The 18,851-nt window shown below is 39.4% G+C and overlaps 1 protein-coding gene across 19 annotated transcripts in view; it reads right to left on the reverse strand.

Annotated features, from left to right (window-relative positions):
- The window catches only part of SOX5 (SRY-box transcription factor 5), a 504,910-nt gene that overhangs the window by 457,849 nt on the left and 28,210 nt on the right, over positions 1-18,851 (reverse strand). For 16 of the 19 annotated variants that reach the window (XR_009207758.1, XR_009207759.1, XR_009207757.1 and 13 more), the window contains exon 2: positions 9,509-9,595. The exons of the other annotated variants lie outside the window; for them this stretch is intronic. The gene's annotated coding sequence lies outside the window, so the exon portion shown is untranslated. The remainder of the gene's footprint in view (positions 1-9,508; positions 9,596-18,851) is intronic. 19 annotated transcript variants of the gene reach the window in all.

Genomic DNA, 18,851 nt, shown 5'->3' on the forward strand with positions numbered 1-18,851 from the left:
AGGTTCTGACCCAGCTTGGTCACTTTCAATTATACACATTTTGGCCACAAGATTTGAGGTTTTGGTCTTTCGTGGTTATGAAGCAGAATTGAAAAGAGCTAAACTTTGTTTCTCCTTAGGGCATTCATCCAAAGAAGGTGCAACCGTGGATTTACTGAGGTGCAGCCCCAAAGGCAGGAGCCCAAGGTGTTGAGTAACTGGTTGGCCAGCACAGAGGTAAAGAGAAAGTCAAGGGCACAACAGGACACCAGCAGTACTGCTCAAACTCCCAGGTTTTTGGTATTCACCCACTTCTGCTGAGAGGCCAGACCCCAACAGCTCCAAAGTCTGGAGACCACTGCATGTCTACAGAGGACCTGGAATCAAGACAGCCAAGGGGAAAGCTCAGGGAACGACATCACCCATTTTTACAGCACAATCCTGACCTGAACATACCACAGGCAGGGAATCCAGGGAGGACGTGGTCCTACAATCCTTATCCCTAAGAGGGACTCCAGCAAACGCAAGGGCTTCCATTTCATCACTCTATGTCCACCAGGAACGGGATCAAAGTGGCCAAAACACTGCACATTTACTGTCACACGACTGCTGGTTTGTGGCCACTTTCTGCAGTGTCACAGCCCTAGTCTGAACCAACAACCTCAAGGTGAGAGGCTGTTGAATCTCATTACTAGTTCCCCATGCCTCATTAAATTTTCATTTATTTGGTTCTCACTGTTAGTGGTTCCTACAATGACCAACTAGAAATTACACAGAAATGTTCTTTTCTTTTTTTTCCCCCTTCTTTTTCTCCCCTGCTACTTTTTTTTTTTTTAAGCCGAAAGGCCGTAACACAACAGCAACATAATGAAAAGTGAAATCCTTTTACAACCCTGGGAAGGCCAAGATGTGTGCCCAATAAATGTAAGCAGACATGATATTCTTTATAATCACAGCAAGATGAAGATGTGAACTGAATAAATGCTTTAAAAACATCATAGATTTTATTAGATGCAAAAGATTGAAGCGTTAGGCACCTTTTAGCTCAACTTTCATTTAATTTACTGCTTGCTGTACTGTAGTCTAAAGGGAGTGAAAAAATCCTCTCTCTAATTTTTTTTTCCTTTTCATGAGCTGACCAAGGAGATGAAATCTGGGTACTTTAATTACCATTCAGAGCCAAAGGCCTGGCCTTTGATATGGAAATCCCACTTCAACTCCAGCTTGCTGCTGCCTTTCCCTGTCCCCTTCTCCTTCCAATCTCACAACATGAATTTTAAGTAGTCTTGTCAACACCTGACCGTGAAAGCTAACAGAAGCCTGTGCTGCTAAGTTGGTGCTGTTGATAATTTTCAAAAAAAATTTTTTTTTTTTTAAATTTTACTTTTCCTTAGGAGGGAGAGGGTGGGGCAGGAAGAGTCAGGTTAGAAATTGGACAAATCTATGGAACTGGATCTTCTCCTTCCTCGTCCACACACGGGCTGGCCCAGGCTCACGCAGCAGCTCACATGAAAGGGTAAAAGAAAGGAGAAGCAGGCGGGGCAGGGGGGGAACGGATGAAAGCTGTCATGTACAGTTACCCTGTTATTGTCATCTGCCTGCTGCATGACTCCCAGCTTTGCTATAATTATTAATTGCACTTGTCAACTGTCATTAATTCCTCTTTAGCATCCCTGTCTTGGAGTAATTAGACAGAACAGCCTCACTGCACTCATTGTTTAGAGAGGCCCCTGAAAGAGCCCAACGGGCCTGCGGAGACACAACCATCATTAATACAATAGAGCACCTCGGCATTAACCCTTTCCAAGGTGTAGGATCAGAAGCTGATGGCTCTTCTATCTTATCAGTTCCCGTTGCTGAATGCCCCGTTTTCGTTTTGAGGCTCCCATCCAATGACTCAGGAGCAGCTGGAGGCTTCAGGTGCTTCAGCCTGGGGCACCCCAACTGAGGGGCTCAGCACTCCCCAGCTCTATCAAAAGATGATCTTCTGCCAGACTCTTACAGGAAGGCACAAGACACCAGACTTCATAAAATTGCCATCGTCACCTTTACCTCTTTCACCAGAGTTTAGGGAGGCAGACCAAAAAGCAGCTGTGGGATGTCAGTGTCCTTTGATGCTCATTCCCCCTCTTTCCCTGAGGAAAGGGACCCAGAGCATTTGTTCTGGCTGCCACTGCTGAGGTCTCCAAGCCCAGCTTTGCTATCTCTGATCCCACAAGTGAGATCCTCTCACAGTAATCTTCCCAGGCCCACATACACACTCCCAAAATCCTGAATTCCCCAACCTAGCCACCCCTATGCTGTTACACAGGTGTAAGTGATATCCAAAGTCTTCCTTACACTTGCCATTGATTTGGTGGCCACAGATTTGTGGCAGGGAGTGGACTCTACAATCTCTCAGTGCTACAAAGGATAAAAGCTCAGGGATGTGGGAAAGGTACAGGAGGAAGGCCCAGTTAGGAGTCTCATGAGCAAAGGACAAAGCAAAACAAAACAAAACAAACAAACAAAAATAAAAAGGGTTGATAGAGTATTGTATCACCAGTCTTGGGCACAAAGCTGCACTTTCCATTGGTAATACCAAGCTGCTTCTGGGAAGGAAATAAAAGGGAGAAGAGGAAAAAAAGTGTTCCTCCATTTAACTTGAATTTATTAGGTTGCCTGACTATATAAATGGTCAGTGAGAAAAAACCCAAAAAACCACGGAAGAACTAGAGCAACCTGTTGCTGCAACAAGCAGAATCTCTCTATAGTTCAACTCAGAGCTTTCTGCTTAGGTTTACCAAACTCTTTCTCTGCAGTTAATCCACTCTCGCCTCTCATCTTTTCAATTGTAAAGCTGGAATTCAAGTTTTAATTTAAAAAAAAAAGGGAAGCCAGCACGGCTGCAGCCAGACGTAATTTTGCGGTCACCTGTGAACACTCCAAGGGGCTCCTGGGCCACTGGACAAACCTGTCTGGGGCTAGGGAAGACCACGCTACACAGCTCCTCCCTCAGTCCCACAGCTGGGAGTAGAGAGAGCACAGATATTTCTTCTCCTTCAAAAATTCCAGAAGAGACTCCTATTCACCCTAGGAAAGCAATTTTGCCAAACCTGGTCACAAGCAAAGAAGATCTTCAGCAACAGCATTCCTTAAATTATATATTTTAAGTAAGACTACACATTCCTCGTTCAAAATCAGAACCTAGACTACTGAAAATGAAAAGGAACTTTCTTCAGTCTGTTAACTTAAGGGCAACAAGAGACCTTTGTGAAAAGGGGTTTTTTTTCCCCATTAAATTTTGCCTATCTTTTCAATGCTTACCCAACTGAGATCAAAGCCACAAATTAATGAAGCAAATATACTCTAAACCAGTGTTTCAAAGTCATAAAATGTTAAAGAACCTTATTCAGAGCTTCAGCTTCTTTGGATCTGGCTTAGTAGCTTGTGACTTACTGAAATAACAGAGAGCTTTGTATAAAGCCATGTGGAATGTATTTATAGTACATATAGAACCAGAAAAATATTTCATAAGCATATGCATCAGATTTTTGGCACTGTGCGCCCTGCATCAGAAATAAGAATTTGGCCACAGATCTAATCAGAAAACACTTATTCACTTTTCTCTATTGTGGCTGCAAGTCAGCCACTGTAAAAATCAGAGCGATTTTTTGAAAACGGGGCCCAATTCAGCTGCATGCTAGGCACCATCACCGATTATATTCCTTCTGCGTTTTTTTGACGATGGATTTCAGCATCCCACACAACTGGTTCTGTCTTGGATAACAAGAAGATTCGACAGCCAAATCTTATTGTTACCTTATTAGTGAGAAACTCTGCTAAATCACCTTTAAATTGCACACAAGGCCAAATTCCTCCAAAGGTCAACACGAATACAGCACACGCATATTATTACAGATTTCTGAATGGCCAGTAATACTAATTCCTCAAGTAAATAAAGCAATTCTATTATCCTTTGCTAATACCAGATGTTTATTCCACCTTCTTACATGAGTATGCTCTTGGGACAGATGTAAACCAACCCCGACTGCTGGCATGGAAGGCACCCTAGGATAAAGCTGGCTGAACCCACTGATGATTTTAGGCTTTCAGTGTGATCTGCTGAGACGTTTTTGTGATCCAGCCAGAAGCTCTGGTTAATACAAGAAGGTGAAAAACAATAGGTGGTCAACAGCCATTTCAGTGCGACCCGAAATCCACGTGGTGAACCTCTGCCGCCAGGGCGTTCTGGCGCATGGTTGGGAAGTTTTGCCAGTTAAAAAGTACAGCTCAGCAAGCAGCTCCTCATCAAACGGATTCAGCTGCAATCCATGCATTCCTCTAATGCATAATGCCTGACCCCTGTGCATTGGATATTCCCAAATCATCCCGAGCCCGTGTTTTCTCCTCCCTCCCCTTTACAGGCCACACTAGCTGAAAAAGCAATTAACGAGAGCCCAGAATATCCAACGTGCACACGACCCTAAAAACACACCAGCATCACTGCAGATAATAAATTCTGTTCCACAGTCTCTCCAATGAAGAGTGTTCAAGTGATGATTAACCAACAAGCCAAGTGTTCAGCTGCAATCTCAGCCCGTTTTGAACAGCTTTTGCTCAAGGCACACCACAGCAGAAGATTAAAAAGCCCCTCCCAAATGGATTAAAAATCCTTTTAAATGACCATCTTCCAGGTCATTATAGCAATAAGTAATATCTATATATACACATATATATTACATAAATAAAGGAAGGAAGGAAAAAAAAAACCCCTCAGACAATCCTTCTCTAGAGGATTACTTCAACACTTTTGACTTCAGAGAGATTGAAACCGATTCTCCTAAGCAAGCAGCTTTAACCTAAATCAGAATTCACCTCTTCACCAATCAGAAAGAAGCTTTTTTAGAAACTTATACTTCCTAATAGTTATATGGGCCTTAATCCTCTTGGAAACAGTTTTAGGTCATTATTCCAGGAGTTATTAGGTTGGAAAACAGCTTCTAGGCAAATGATGCTATTCACAAACCTTTTACACCAGAAATAATGGTTGGATTATTTCTGCCTCAAAAGTAGTCTTGAGGTCTGATTTCTGATTTTCTTTATATCTAATGCTCCTGAGGAAAAAAAAACCCACAACAACCAAACAAAAAAACCCACAAAAATCAAAAACCCCAAAAACCAAACAAACTAACAAAATTATGTATATATAATATGTAGAAGTAATTTTATAAGGATATAACAGCAGCAATGAGAGCAAGTTTGAATTTTAAGTAGAAGTAACAAATAAAGGTTTATCTCCTGGCTTCCAGTAATGTTTCCAAGGGCATCCAAAAGATGGGTGTTTCCCCAAAATGCCTTTCACAGATCTTATTTTTTTTTCCCTCATTTCTTCTAAAGCATTTTTTTTTTTTTTTATTGTCCACTGGTGCCTCCCAGCATGACAAGTAAATAATAAAATACATCCATTGGTCTGGGATATCCCTGTTTCCAGGACTTTAGAGAGCAGTTTCCATTTCCACCCAAACTTCTGCTTTGCTTTCAGAGTAGGCTGACCACCAGGCAGCTGAGCTCACAGACCTCACAGCAGTACTCAACACACTCCTGAATTTGAAAACACAGAATTATCAATTCCACTTCATATTCTTCCTACCCTTGAGCACAGCAAGCAGATGGGAAATGAGGAGTTTAGTACCTCTCACCCCAGACCGTTTCCTTCTCGTCTTTATAAAAAAATAAATTACCATTAGGCATCATATGAATTTTCAGTAAGAAGAGAACTCAGCCCCAAAGCTGTTTTATTTCCAAAAGGCTCTCCTGAGCAGTTGGTTACTTCTCCCTTTTAGAATGAAAGTCAAATGTACCAAGACCAAAAAAAAACCCACCAAAAAGTAGCATCCCTCAAACACACAATGACAAGTTCAAATAATATCAATTCATCTGTGCTACACTGCAAACTTGTCTTTCTTCAAGCAGACCAAATACTGAAATTTCAATGGCAATTTTTGCCTGAATGGGAACTTCAGGATTTACTCCATCTTTTTTACACATAGCTGTATATGCATGTGAAGCACCCATAATCTTACTTTTCTCAAAAAAAATAATTGAACGATTAACTGAAACCTCTACATGTTTTAAACCAGTTATTAGTAAATTTTCACCCATTAATTTTACCCCCAAAGATGAATTTATATTCTTTGCAGAAAGAAGGGGTCATAGTGGAAGATAAAACTTCAACAGCACAAAAAGAGCAGCAGCATCTCTGACTAAATTCTGCACTGAAGAAGTGGTATCACTTGGCCAAAGGATTCCATGGCATCGTTTTCTGAAGTATATTAAAAATGTATTAATTTGCCTATATAATAACTTCATCATCACTGCTCAGGAAAAAATCCTTAAACCTACAGGAAAGGCCTTCTGAGGTAAGGAAAAGCTAAAGAGACATAAGATAAAGAATTGTTGCATTTGTTCTCCTTAGTTATATTAAGAATAAAAAAGCAAAACTAATGTAATAATGTATCCCAGCAGTTCAAATCTTCTAATTTATGTAGAATGGATTATTACTTAGACAATCTGACCCTGGGCAAAACTTCCTCAGTTGAGAAGATTTACAATCTAATTATGCAGGAAGTTCTGCTGAGACAGTTTGGGTGCAATGGTCTTCTATTACATTACCTTAGCTAAAATTGCTGCTTCTTCACTTGCTTGGTCTTCCAAGTACTCACAGGAAAAGAGGAAATCCTCCCTTCATGTCCTTTATTTCCCTTTAGTCTTTCTCAGCATTCCTGTGTGCACAGGCACTTGTTCTCAACTGCAGATAGCAGCGAGGGGCTGAGGTTGTTAAAAGCCAACTACAAGTTGCCTTTCAGGCTTTTGCTCTGGCTCCTGTTTAGTGAAGTGACTTTAAAAAGGACCATCAAAGTGCTTTTCATAATTTTTACAATGATACTTGCTGGGTTGTTTCTCTCCTCCCCTACTGCAAATGCCCCTGAAAAAAAAAGCCTGGAGCTGAAGTCTGTTCCTGTATACTTGCTTTTTCATCCTGCATGCACAGAACTAGTTTATTTTTGTAGGGTGGCTCAGAGATGTTTTGCTGCTGTCTCAGACACCTGAATATTTTTAGCAATCTGTATCATTAAATTAAAAAAAAAAAAGTTCCTCAACACATACAAAAATAGCAAGAGCTTTGTAAGTCTGCAGAGGAAATGATGGGAAATTTGGATCTAACATAACTCAAAGTAGCTTTTCTCCTGTAGCTGTATTACAGTGTATCAATACAGCTGAATATACAGACGTGTCCTATGTTAACATAGATGGAGAAATCAGCGCCTTTTTTTCTTTATAGTAAGTGTTTTGATTTCAAAAGGTCAATGGATCATATCACAGCCTTTGATATTGATAATTACCATGTGTAGTAATGCACATTTTTATCTACAGGTGGCAGACCTTTTAAAATCAGCTTCAAATTCATTAGACATTTTTGTTGATACCACCGCCCACATTAAAAAGTCAGAATTTGCAACAAAGTTCTAATTAATGCTGTTCAATTTAGAGGACAGATTTGTCAACAAAGTGACTCAATTCTCAAAGGCTAGTGACCCTTCTCAGAATTAAGGCCTTAAAAAATAAAAATAATTTAACAAAATTAGTTGCTCAGTACATAGCAAGCTTTTATTATTTAAAAATCATTCAGCAACTCAGCAAAAGATTTTTTTTTCTGTAAAATAGAAGTTTCACTTCCTTGATTATTAAGCACTGCCTGGCAAATTAGTGATTTCTTCTTTGATAAGCTTATTTAGAAGAGGAAAAGATGAGAATGTCACAACTGACTTCTGGCATTTAGAAAGATATAAGTGAATCGTACAACTTCTCCATATCTGAATCAATCATGTTAAAATACCATGACTTAGACTGTCATCTCAGATGTGTGTCTAAGGCCTTGCCACGAAGCAGAAAAGCATTGATTTACACCATAATATTATCAATCATTCACATAATCCTGCATTCAAATTTAATTAGGTTTGTTTTTTGGTTTTTTTTTTTTCCTGAAAAAGAACATTAGAATACGCCCTCTGCATGTGGACAAAACCATACCAAAAATCAAGAAGACTGTCCCTGGGTTTTATCTTAGTCAAGCCTAAAATCTCAGTTGCACAGCTCTGGCTCTTGACCGCTTTCCACGCCTTCTCCTTATTTCCACCCAGGAAACTGGATGTGTTGTCTGTCACCACATCTGCCTTTCTAACCCTGATGAAGTTTTAGCAATTGCCACTCATGGTACAAAAACCACGAGAGCAACCTGGTCAAAGACAGGTGACACCTAACCCCGTGACAAACCCATCACTCTCAAGAATGCCAAACTCAACTCTGCTTCCTGAAGTCCACAATAACTAGGATGAAAACAAGGCTACCGAAAGGAAGTGCTTGTCCTTGAAACCTTAATTCTGCAAACTTTTACTCTTCATGGAAATCAGATTAAGCACAAAAACTACTACAGGATTGTTGCCTCTCCAGCCCCTAAAATCAAGAGCCACACTTCAAGGGTGAGGTGATAACATGTGATTACAATTTTTAATGAAGGGTCCCTCCAGGTGTACAGCAAGCCAAAAATATATGCTGAAAATGCCTCGAAAATCCACTCGTGACATAGGGCAAGCACAGTTTTATGAGTTTAGCAAATAAGCATAATTGACAAGAATCTTCAATTAGAAAGACAGGTAACGAAGTAATTCCCCCTCTTGGGCACAACCCCTTCTGAAGCGCCCCCTCCTTACTAGTTGTGTCTCATTACTTGGGAAGGTGTCCTGTCCTTGATTCCCACAAGAAGCAAGATTAGAATAGGCCATCACAAATTTGTTTGTCTAATAGGAAAATTACTGAAGTTAGGAAACAATATAATTATATAATAACAGTCTATAGAGCTACAAATATATATGAAGAATATACAAAAGTAATAATTATTTGGGCATCAGGATCAAGACACTATAACTGGTAGGAATATCTGCATCTGAATGTCCTGCCAGCCCAAAAGCATTTAACCAGATTATTCCCCATCCAGTCTCCCTAAACATCATACAAAATCCTCCTAAAAAATTAGTACTTGGGATACAGATATTTACACAGCAATACTACTAAAATATTGCACATATATCCACAAAAAAAAAAAAAAGCCCCTAAACAAAAGCCGAACAAAACAACCACCCAAACCCAAAACTCTTCCACAGTTATCTTATTGAATGTTTTGAATAGATCGAAATACAACTGCAAAGCAGTTTGAATGAGTAACAGAGAGTATGGACAAACTTAAAATATTTACACTGAGAACACACACACTGGAGAGATTGCTTATTTACTTGCTGACATGCCCACTCTTCCCCCTCCTCCCCAGTCCAAGAGTGGGTGAGAAAAACTGAGTACACTAATGTCTTTTTTGGTAACCTAGTAACCTTCTCCTTTTTCTCCACAAGCTCTTCCTTCGTACCACACTCTTCCTTACTGCCAGCCCTCCAGAATAATTGCAGTATGTCTTTATATGGCTTTGTTTTCCTACCCAATGCAGAGGAGTTGGGGTTATTTTCAATCTTCGAAAGCTTGTAAACAGGATCAAACAGGAACCCGGTCATCAGCAAGAGGAAGGCTAGAGAAATAAAAGCAAATGCATATCAACAATTTTATTTTAAAAAGAAAATACATCCAAAACATGAAACAAAAGCCTGGGCTCTGCCAGACATCCCCCTCCCCATTCCTTTTTATTTAGTTCACGAACTCTTTTTTGCAGAACAGAGGCTGGTGTAAATTAATGTGCGACCCAACGTATATCACGTGGAAGAGCTGCCACAGAAATATGTAATAGCAAAAAAGAAGAGTAGACATTATTAGAACTAAAGAAGCACCTCTTATCATGATAAATCAATACAAAGTTTGAACTAGGAGAAAGATATGACTACATATTCTTGCTTCTCTAGAGCGTTTAAACAGCCCAACCACACTCAGTGTTTTTGTATCCCCAGCCTAATGTGCTTGCACAGTCAGCAGCGCAAGTGCAGCGCTGGGAGCAAGAAGCCATCTGCATTTGCTTCTGCTTCCAGCCCTCACTCTGTAAGTAGGTGGGTTACTCACACATCTACTCCACAAGTTAAACCCTGTCCTGAGGTTCTTGAGTTGCACCTGCACAGGTGACAGAGGGGTATCTGCCCCAAGAACAATGCAGCCCAGAGCTTCAGGGTCTCAAATTCGTCAGCAAAGCCAGCGTGACTTCCCAAACCCCTCCTGCACCTCCACAGTTCATGAGGCAACTCAGATCTCTCTCTGGGCACCTAGTGCAGTTGTGGTTGCTGCTGTGTTACCCCAAGCCTTCAGAAGAGAGGGGACAAATGCATCGTGGCACAAGGTGTGCAAGTGTAGGATGCATAATACAGGAATAAGCATAAGCAGGTCTGAGCCCATACTTGTGACAGAATACCCTGTGCTCACACAGGCCAAAGTTCATCTCAGATGTGGAGTGGTTGTCCTTTTAGTCAGGTTTGGCATCCCTAAGTTTTATCACAGTGTATTATTATCAATCTAATCTAGCCAAAACAATTTGCAATATGAAATACATGTATGAATATGAACTTCTTTTATTTTTCGACTACAAAAAAAACCACAACCAAGTTCTGAAATCAACATCCTTAAGATATAAAACCAGGAGATTTTTCCTACTGGTTTAACTTGACAGAATTACTTTTCCAGCCCTACAGAGAGCTCCAGGAAAAGCAGCAGCATATAAGACACCACCACAAGCAAGCTGGTGCATGAAGCTTCAAAAGACAACCATCCCTGCTTCCCTACTGAGCTCTGCATGCAGAAAAACTTTGTGAAGACAAACCACAATCTCCTATGTTATTTTTGAGCAATCAGAAATGTATCCTCTGTATATTTTGTGTAAAATTCCCTCAGTCATGAATTTCTGCTCTTAGAAGGATGACCATCTCTATGGGCGTTTCAAATATGTGCTGAAAAAAGATGACGGAGTCATTCCTCAATGAAGTTATCAACACTTTCTTGTACAAAGATAGTCTAATCAGTCCCACAAAGCTTGACCTATCTGTTTGCCAACATCACAAAAAAAAATATACCAATTGCTTAACTCTTATTACTTGGTTATCAAAATAACCATTCCTTAACTAAATAGCATCATATAAAACTAGTCCTTCATCTTCCTTCCCTCACCCACACATTATTAATACACAGCAGACATGGAACACGAGCTGAGAAAAGAACAAGCCCCACTCAATTCATTCCTAATTAGGATGAAATCCCAGGACAAGAAAGGCAGATCACAGGACAATCAGAACAAGTAATATTTGCTTACAGAATATTCACCACTATTATTTTTGCCTTTCCCAGCAACCTGGAACCGAGTGCTATCCCTGACCTCTTCATATCAGCAGAACACAAGGGAAAAGTAATATTAATTTTGCTCATTCTCTTGTTTGCTGCTACCAATTTTGACCAGTGAAACTTGTTCATCCTTGTCTTGTCTCTGACCTATCTCTTCCCTTAAGAAACTCTTTACAAAACTTAAGATTTTCCATGACCACAGATATTTCTAGGTTTTTGAAGAAGCTTTTCTTTCTAATTTTTCTGTACTTAGCAGTTACCTTCCACGACCTGGGCAGGCTCAGGTACAAAAAAAACCAACAGTAACATTAACAACAACAGCAACCACTATCACCACCTGAATTTGAATCTGTTATTTGGGTTAGTTTGCAACACTGTGACCTCCAGTTTACTCCCATATAGACTTAAGCATTTTCTTCTTGGAAACTTTAGCTACGTACAACTTTCTAGCTGGTGTCAAGCAGCTTTGAAAGGGTTGGTTTATGACTATTAGAAAAGACAATGCAAAAATCAGGCCAACTGCCTACAAGATATGATGGGAATAAGAAGATGGGGTTTTTTTCAGGAGCAGAGCTGGAAATAGCTGTATAGGAAAAGACCCTTTGAGAAAAAAAATCAGGTTTACTTGGACTAAGCAAACTTTCATTAATTAGTTGAAGTAGAAATAAAAATGTGTCTTTAAAGATAAAATCACACCTAATTCAACTGTTTATTAAGAATGCAATAAAGAAATCCCCAAACATCAGCAGAGACTTCTGAAATTATGGTTCTTGGCTACAGTCTTGAGTGGAAAGACAGAACCAATAAAAAAAAGGACTGTTGCCATGTGAAGTAACCTAGATCCTACTCTTCAATTAAATTCACTTTCATATTTACTGCCGTTTCCATAGGATGGGCCTAAGAAAAATTCTGCTTTTAAACTATTTCTTTGATTTCCTCTCTATTTCCATAACTAGTCCTACAATATTTTTGTTTCTACAGCAACATGGTCAGTAATCATTATTTGGGAGGACAGAGTGCGCCATTCCAGAAGCAGGCAACAGCTCTATGTACAGGAATTAAACTAACCCTTTCCAAAATATCCAAATAAGAGAAAATTTTAGGTTTAAAAATCTTGAACTGTAGCACACACCCTTACAAAGACTTTTACAACATTAGAGAGAGTAATACACAATATAGTACGTAATATCTCCTAGAGTAAGTTTTATGCATTGTGTTATATTTCACTAAAGAATTTTTATTTAAATGTTGCCCAGATTTTAATAGCGGTGAAATCACAGCAACAGCCTTGAGAAGACCAAAGTCCTGCGTCTGACCACAGTCATCTCCACACAGCCCTGCCTCAAAAAGCTTCCACTATCTGCAAGTTCCATTGCCATGTTCAAGCTCTGCCTCTTCACTGAGGCCAGCAGGAAGACGACACACAATGACAAACATTGCTGTGACTTTTCTGTGACGATGACATTGGCTTGGGATATATTTTTCAGAAGCAAAGAGAGCAAAACCCCAAAATTACTCCGGCAATTTTCTGCTGGATATTTCTAAGGGATAAAAAAAAATAAATTAAAAAAAAAAAAAATCAAACCCTCAGCCCACCGCATATTTTGCACAGAAAATGCAACCTTTTACAGCAACTGTGACTCACAGCTCTCCACATTTCACCTGGTGATTAAAACTCTATTCAGCTATGCATTATAGAGAATGAACAAAACAGGGAAACACAAGATTTTGCGCATATACTTTCATTTTCACAAGAACTCCTCCAGGCTTACAGCTCTTAATTTTTAACTCTTCAAGTCTTAAATCTGACTATTAAAGCTTGATCTGAATTAGTCAAGTGTTATAAAGAAAACTGTGTTGCTGCATCTTATGGAGGTGAGATCTTCACTATCTAGCAAATTCTTCTTGGCTCTTAAAAAAAATTGAATGCATAAAAGAAAAAAAGGATAAATGTTTTTGAAAACCTGTTGTCCTCAGACCTCCTAATTTCAAACTCTGAGTTCTCATTGCACAAAATCCAACCTCATTGCCAAAAATACAATCCACATTATGGCCCTTCAGAGCACGGGTTCTGACGTACAGTAGGAAGAATCACAGGCTGGCTCTGGATGTTTTTCCTTCTCCAAAGCAGGCAAAATCAATCTAAACAGAGTGGGCTTGGGGGTTGTTTTAGGGTTGGGTTTTTTGTTGTTTTTCAAATAATTTTTCTGCTAGAAAAATACCAGATGGCTTGTGCAAGACTACCTCCTCAGGATCTACCTGTTCATATGGCTAGGCTGTAAGAGGAAAGTCAGGAAGGGCAGTAGGTTTTATTGCTTTTTTTTGGTGTGAGGTGGTTTTTTTTTTTTTTTTTCCCTCTTTTTTTTTCTCTATTTTTTTTAATCTATTTGCCAACCAGAGTCATTTATCCCCTATTAGATAAAGTATAATAGACTATACCGAAAGGGTCACTGGCCTTCCATTTAATGATATTGCCGGCACCAATCTACATTTTCCCGACAGTGTCCCTCAACACAGAATAAATGGCTGATCTCTTCACAATAACAGCTGATTTCTCTTTATTAAGCTAAAAAGGTCACCATTTTCTACGGCTGGGCCGCCCTGCACTATTGATAATTTTATGCATAAACAAATGGCAAATTTGTGCCACATAAATATGCATTAGCAATTACTTCTTCCTCGGGCAACGCTCGCCGCATGCAAATGTGTCCCTCACAGGGCCTGGTGGCTTTTGTTTTAGCTCTTGAACAGCTAAACAAAAGAGCACAATAAACAGTTTAAAAATTGCCAATCAATAGGAAATGCAAATGCAAAGGTAAATGGCAGGAAACTTGCCCAAACAAATAAAACTAAATAATAAAAAAAAAAGCCAAACAAAAATCATGGAAAGAAATACATAAACAAATGGGAAAGAACTCCCTCTTTTCTCCCCATGCTCTGTCTACAACTCTGTTTTATTTCTTTTTAATAGAGACATGGCTAAGGTACTCTTTGCACTGCAACAGTGGAATCCAAATGGAAGCACCTAAAATGGGTTGGGTATGTTTTATGCTGGACCCACAGCAGCAGGCAAAGGAGGTAAAAGAAGAATGTCTGCAAAAATTCATAGTGGATCCATGGCTTAGCTTTTTCTGGCTGCAAATTTCCTTTAAAGATTTTTAAAGAAATGCTGCATTTGAAGGAACCACTGAAAAAAGCTCCAACATCTTCTGTAAATAGTGACTTGGGATTTTATTACTGGGGAAGTGCCCAGAAAATACCAAGCTAGCTGTAACTACAAACAGGCATCTGTAGTAACTGCCTAATAAATGTTGTCACTTGAGAAAGTTGAACTACATATAATTTCCCTTACCCCAGGGACAGAAAGCTTGATTTTCCCTTGTCTTATCCTTGGACTACTCAATTCCGACAGCAAGTCAAAGTTGTATATAAGACACAGGATAAGGGGAAAATATCAGACCCAGACACTAAATTGGTATGACCACAGAAAACCACAGCTGACAAATTTTAGGAGAACTGATGATCCCTTTGCATTTTCCCCTTCAACAGAGGAGCTTTAGTGCTGCAGAGGACAGAGTGTGACACACACAGAGTGATTATTATTGTTTGTAGGCTACTACACATGGGCAAAGAACCCAGCTCAGTAATGCAGGAACAACACAAACACATGCTAAGGCCACGTCGATGACCCAGCCAGGAAACCTGCTTTCTTTCCACACAACTTCTGAGGCAGAAACATTTTTTTTCCATGACTCAGATTGGGAAATGGAAAGGCATGAGGAATAGCCAACAGCATTAGCTGCCCCTCAATCTGCAAATATTCATGGAGAAACCAAGCTTAAAGCATGTAGGCTTACCTTTCCCTCTTAAAAAAAAAAAAAAAAAAGGGGGGGAAAGAAAAAACCACCCAACCAAAATACTCCAACAAATCAAACCTCAAATATTATTTGGTTCAACAGAAATTGAAGAGGCTAATCATGTGTTTCAAGTGTTTCCCATATAGGGGACATCATACAGCAGGTAACCCACGTACACAAATTTGCATGATGTTACTGTCCAAGGCTTTTATTTTTAGCGAATGGGAATGTTCCTGTCAATGTAAGCATTCAGCAGCAATCCTACGTTTTTCCCACCCAATCAGCTGTCACGGAATGACAATTTCACAGAATTCATTTCCATGAATTATACTAAAAATCAACAAGCTGATAAATATAAAATTTTTTTGCCTGTTAATTCTGTTTATTTCTTGCCTTTCACTTTCCCTGATTTTGGCTTGGATGATTTAGTAACACCTCTTTACAGTAGGACTTTTGATCCTGATAGAACCTGATAGAAGTGTTAAAGGCTATAGTGGCAGTGGTAATTTCTTTTAACTATTCTCTTTCTAAGAGCATTCTTACACATGGTCCAGTATGGGAGAAGCAGCATCAAGCAGAGGACAAGATAATGCCCTCACAAAGAGAAAGTCCTCATTTTAGGCTTTTAGCCAAGAGCACTCCCACAGCAGTAACACATTTCAGCCACAAATCCACAACTTGCAGTTTTGCTAAATGGTGGTAAGATGATCAATTCAACATAGTACATATGTGAGATATACAGAAATGCCTTCTTGCCCCCTTGCCATCAACCTTTCTTGGCTCCGCTTTTTCCCTTGTCATGCACCAAGGGAAAAATAATAATAATAAAAGATATTGATAATAGCACCTTCTGTTTAGGGTAAGTCAAGACTCACCCAACAACTGCATACCCATTAAAGACACACTGCGTTCTCCAGCTGGCCTTGGAGCTGCTCCTTAAACATGCCAATGCTGTCAAGGGGCATCCACCTGGTAGCAGACTCTCTGCAAATCCCAAAGACTTCAGAAATTACATCCTGCAGAAATTTGCATACCATTTTGTTAAGCTGAATGTGATTGAAAGACCCATGGTTATACACAAAGTTCTCCTAAGGTCATCAACAGAGTGAAAAAAGGCATAAGCAGGTATGGTAAAGCAAGATCAAATAAATTGTTTAAATGTCACTGCAAAGGTAGTTCTCACGAATGTCTCTGTGGCCAGCCTACTGCCATTAACATAGTTAGAAAGTCTGTAATAGGAAGAAAATTATTACTACATAAAATATTCCTACAAAGAGAGACTGCTGCAGAATTGAAATGAAAAGATGTAGCTCAATCTGTTAATGCCCATCCCACATGTGTGAATGTGATGAGCAGTGGAGAATGAAATGACTGCTAAATCTCTGCTAACAAGGGTATTTTAAATAGTATACATGGGTCCTTCTGTATTGGTTCCATGTCTTAACAAAATTTGATAGGGTTATTCGTGTTAATCCCCAAAACTAGCACTAGCACTATCAAAACAAGACCTCCAAAGAACATACCAAGAGATGGCCATTTTCTACAACAGTGGGTGGAGTTGTTTTTGTGAGAAGGATGCAGCTCAAGAGAGTGAGAGAGAAATCGAGAAGAAACTATTTTTGTCAAATTTAAGCTCTCTAGCTCTCTCTCTCTCAACAATTTCAGCTTCTACCCTCGTTTTCTAGCCCCCATTTTCAACAACAGTTATTGTCACTAGTGGTTAAAAGAAGTTTTTTTTTAAAAAAAGACAAATGAGCACTCAAAACTACAATCTTCATAGAAACATGCTTTTAATATCAGAGATTGCATTATTTCTTTTTGCCTTTTTTACAGCTTTCCTGGAAATCTTTAAAGTTAAAGCTTTCTGGCAAGAGCAAACAACTTTAATACTGCATAGAGCTGTCACTGATAGTGTCTAAATACTTATTGTGTATATTTTTATATAGTTATACACTTGGAAAAAAGACAACTCTATGACAATACCGATGCTGACATCTGCCTGATAGGCTTTTAGAATTTATCAATATACCAGTTCTTTCCTTGACGCCATGTTATTAAATCATTACACATGTGCACACATACACTCACACACACCTGAGGATACGCAAAAGCAACTAATTTCAAGCATTACAGATTAATCCTACCGCCTTCCCCCTCCCAGACTAAATATTAGCACTTCAAGATGTGTCCTAATTCAGCTACACCCCTCCTCTTTGATTCTTCAGCCTTCAATTCATTGCTTTCAGTTGTTTTGAATCTGGAAACATCAAAAGCTGTCAGCAAGAATTTAGCATGAATTAGTATCAGAAAATTAGTAGGTTTTTTAATTAAAGAAAATGTGATGTTTTTGTTCTCAAAATCTCCTCCTTCCTCTTCTCTCTCCACCCCAAGAATAATCAAAATGCACTTCTGCAATCAATCTATAGTCTGAAAAGCAAGCTGGATTTCTTCTCTTTCCTTCATATTCACTACCAGTAATAGCTCCATGATTAAGACTCAGCTGACAGTTCTCATGCCACTGAAGTTGAAAAAAATCCAGCTCACTCCTCCAGTAGCTGAATTGGTCCTGTAGGAAGGGGAGAGGGGGAAGGAGCATGGGGAGATAAACACATCTGATCGGAAGGCATCCACGGCAAGGCAACCCTCCCTGCTCAAAGCTACCAAAGCACCCGTCCCAGGCAACCACAGCCTCTCAGCAGATAACAGATTTAAGTATTCCACTCAAAATAGTAAGAAAAAATTCTGAAGGTTTCCATATGAACCCGGCAGAATTGACCAAATGTATCCATCTGTTCGCTTTCATATAAGCAATATGTATGCTGCCAGGATTGGACCTCTTCTAGGGCAGGGCCCTGGGACTTCAATTACATCTGCCACTTCCCCGCTTTACAGCAGCCTCAGCAGCAAAGCAGGAATTTTATTTTATTTTTTTTTTAAGCCTCAAAATAGCATCCTGAGGAAACACACGAGAAAATGACTGTTTCTACATTTCCTCCCTCTTCTACCTGATGACTTTGCCTCAGTACCTAATATTAATATCAAATGGGATGTTCTGAGCTGAGAAACATGGAAGCATTTCAAGAAAGCTTTTTAGTGTCTCATTTCCATCTCCTTGGCTCAGAAGGGACTATTTCATAAGCAAATTTGAACACCTTCAAGCAACTCATGATGAAAGTATCCCGAATCAAATTAGTTACCTCGCCTCTATTAAACTGGTAAAGCAGCAAATCCTCATCCCTCCCTGCAGTACATAATCACCAATACAACAGGCAGACCAGAACCTCCAAATATGGCTGCACCTTACATACCCCAAACTTGAATTGTAGAATACAGATTACTTCTGAAAATTTATATTGCTGATAATGTTGCTTATTTCAGCTAGGACAGTTTGTTTCTTTTTCTAATGCAAGCACGAAAATCTGTTTCCTTTAACGCAAAGCAGTATTTTTTACTTTAGTAACTGTGGTACATGCAACAAATCAGCACAATAGAGGCAAAGTAAATTCAAATTTTGAGTAATTCACTAAATGTCTGGAGTAGAGAGAGAAACTCTGTTTGCTCTTCTCTTTAAATATCCAGCCCATCAGCAGGAATCACACGACCACTGATCAAACCTCTACCACCCCTCCATTGGAAACATCATAATCTTAGTTG

This window comes from Hirundo rustica, chromosome 4 (assembly GCF_015227805.2).
Source record: "Hirundo rustica isolate bHirRus1 chromosome 4, bHirRus1.pri.v3, whole genome shotgun sequence".
NCBI classification, from domain to species: Eukaryota; Metazoa; Chordata; class Aves; order Passeriformes; family Hirundinidae; genus Hirundo; species Hirundo rustica.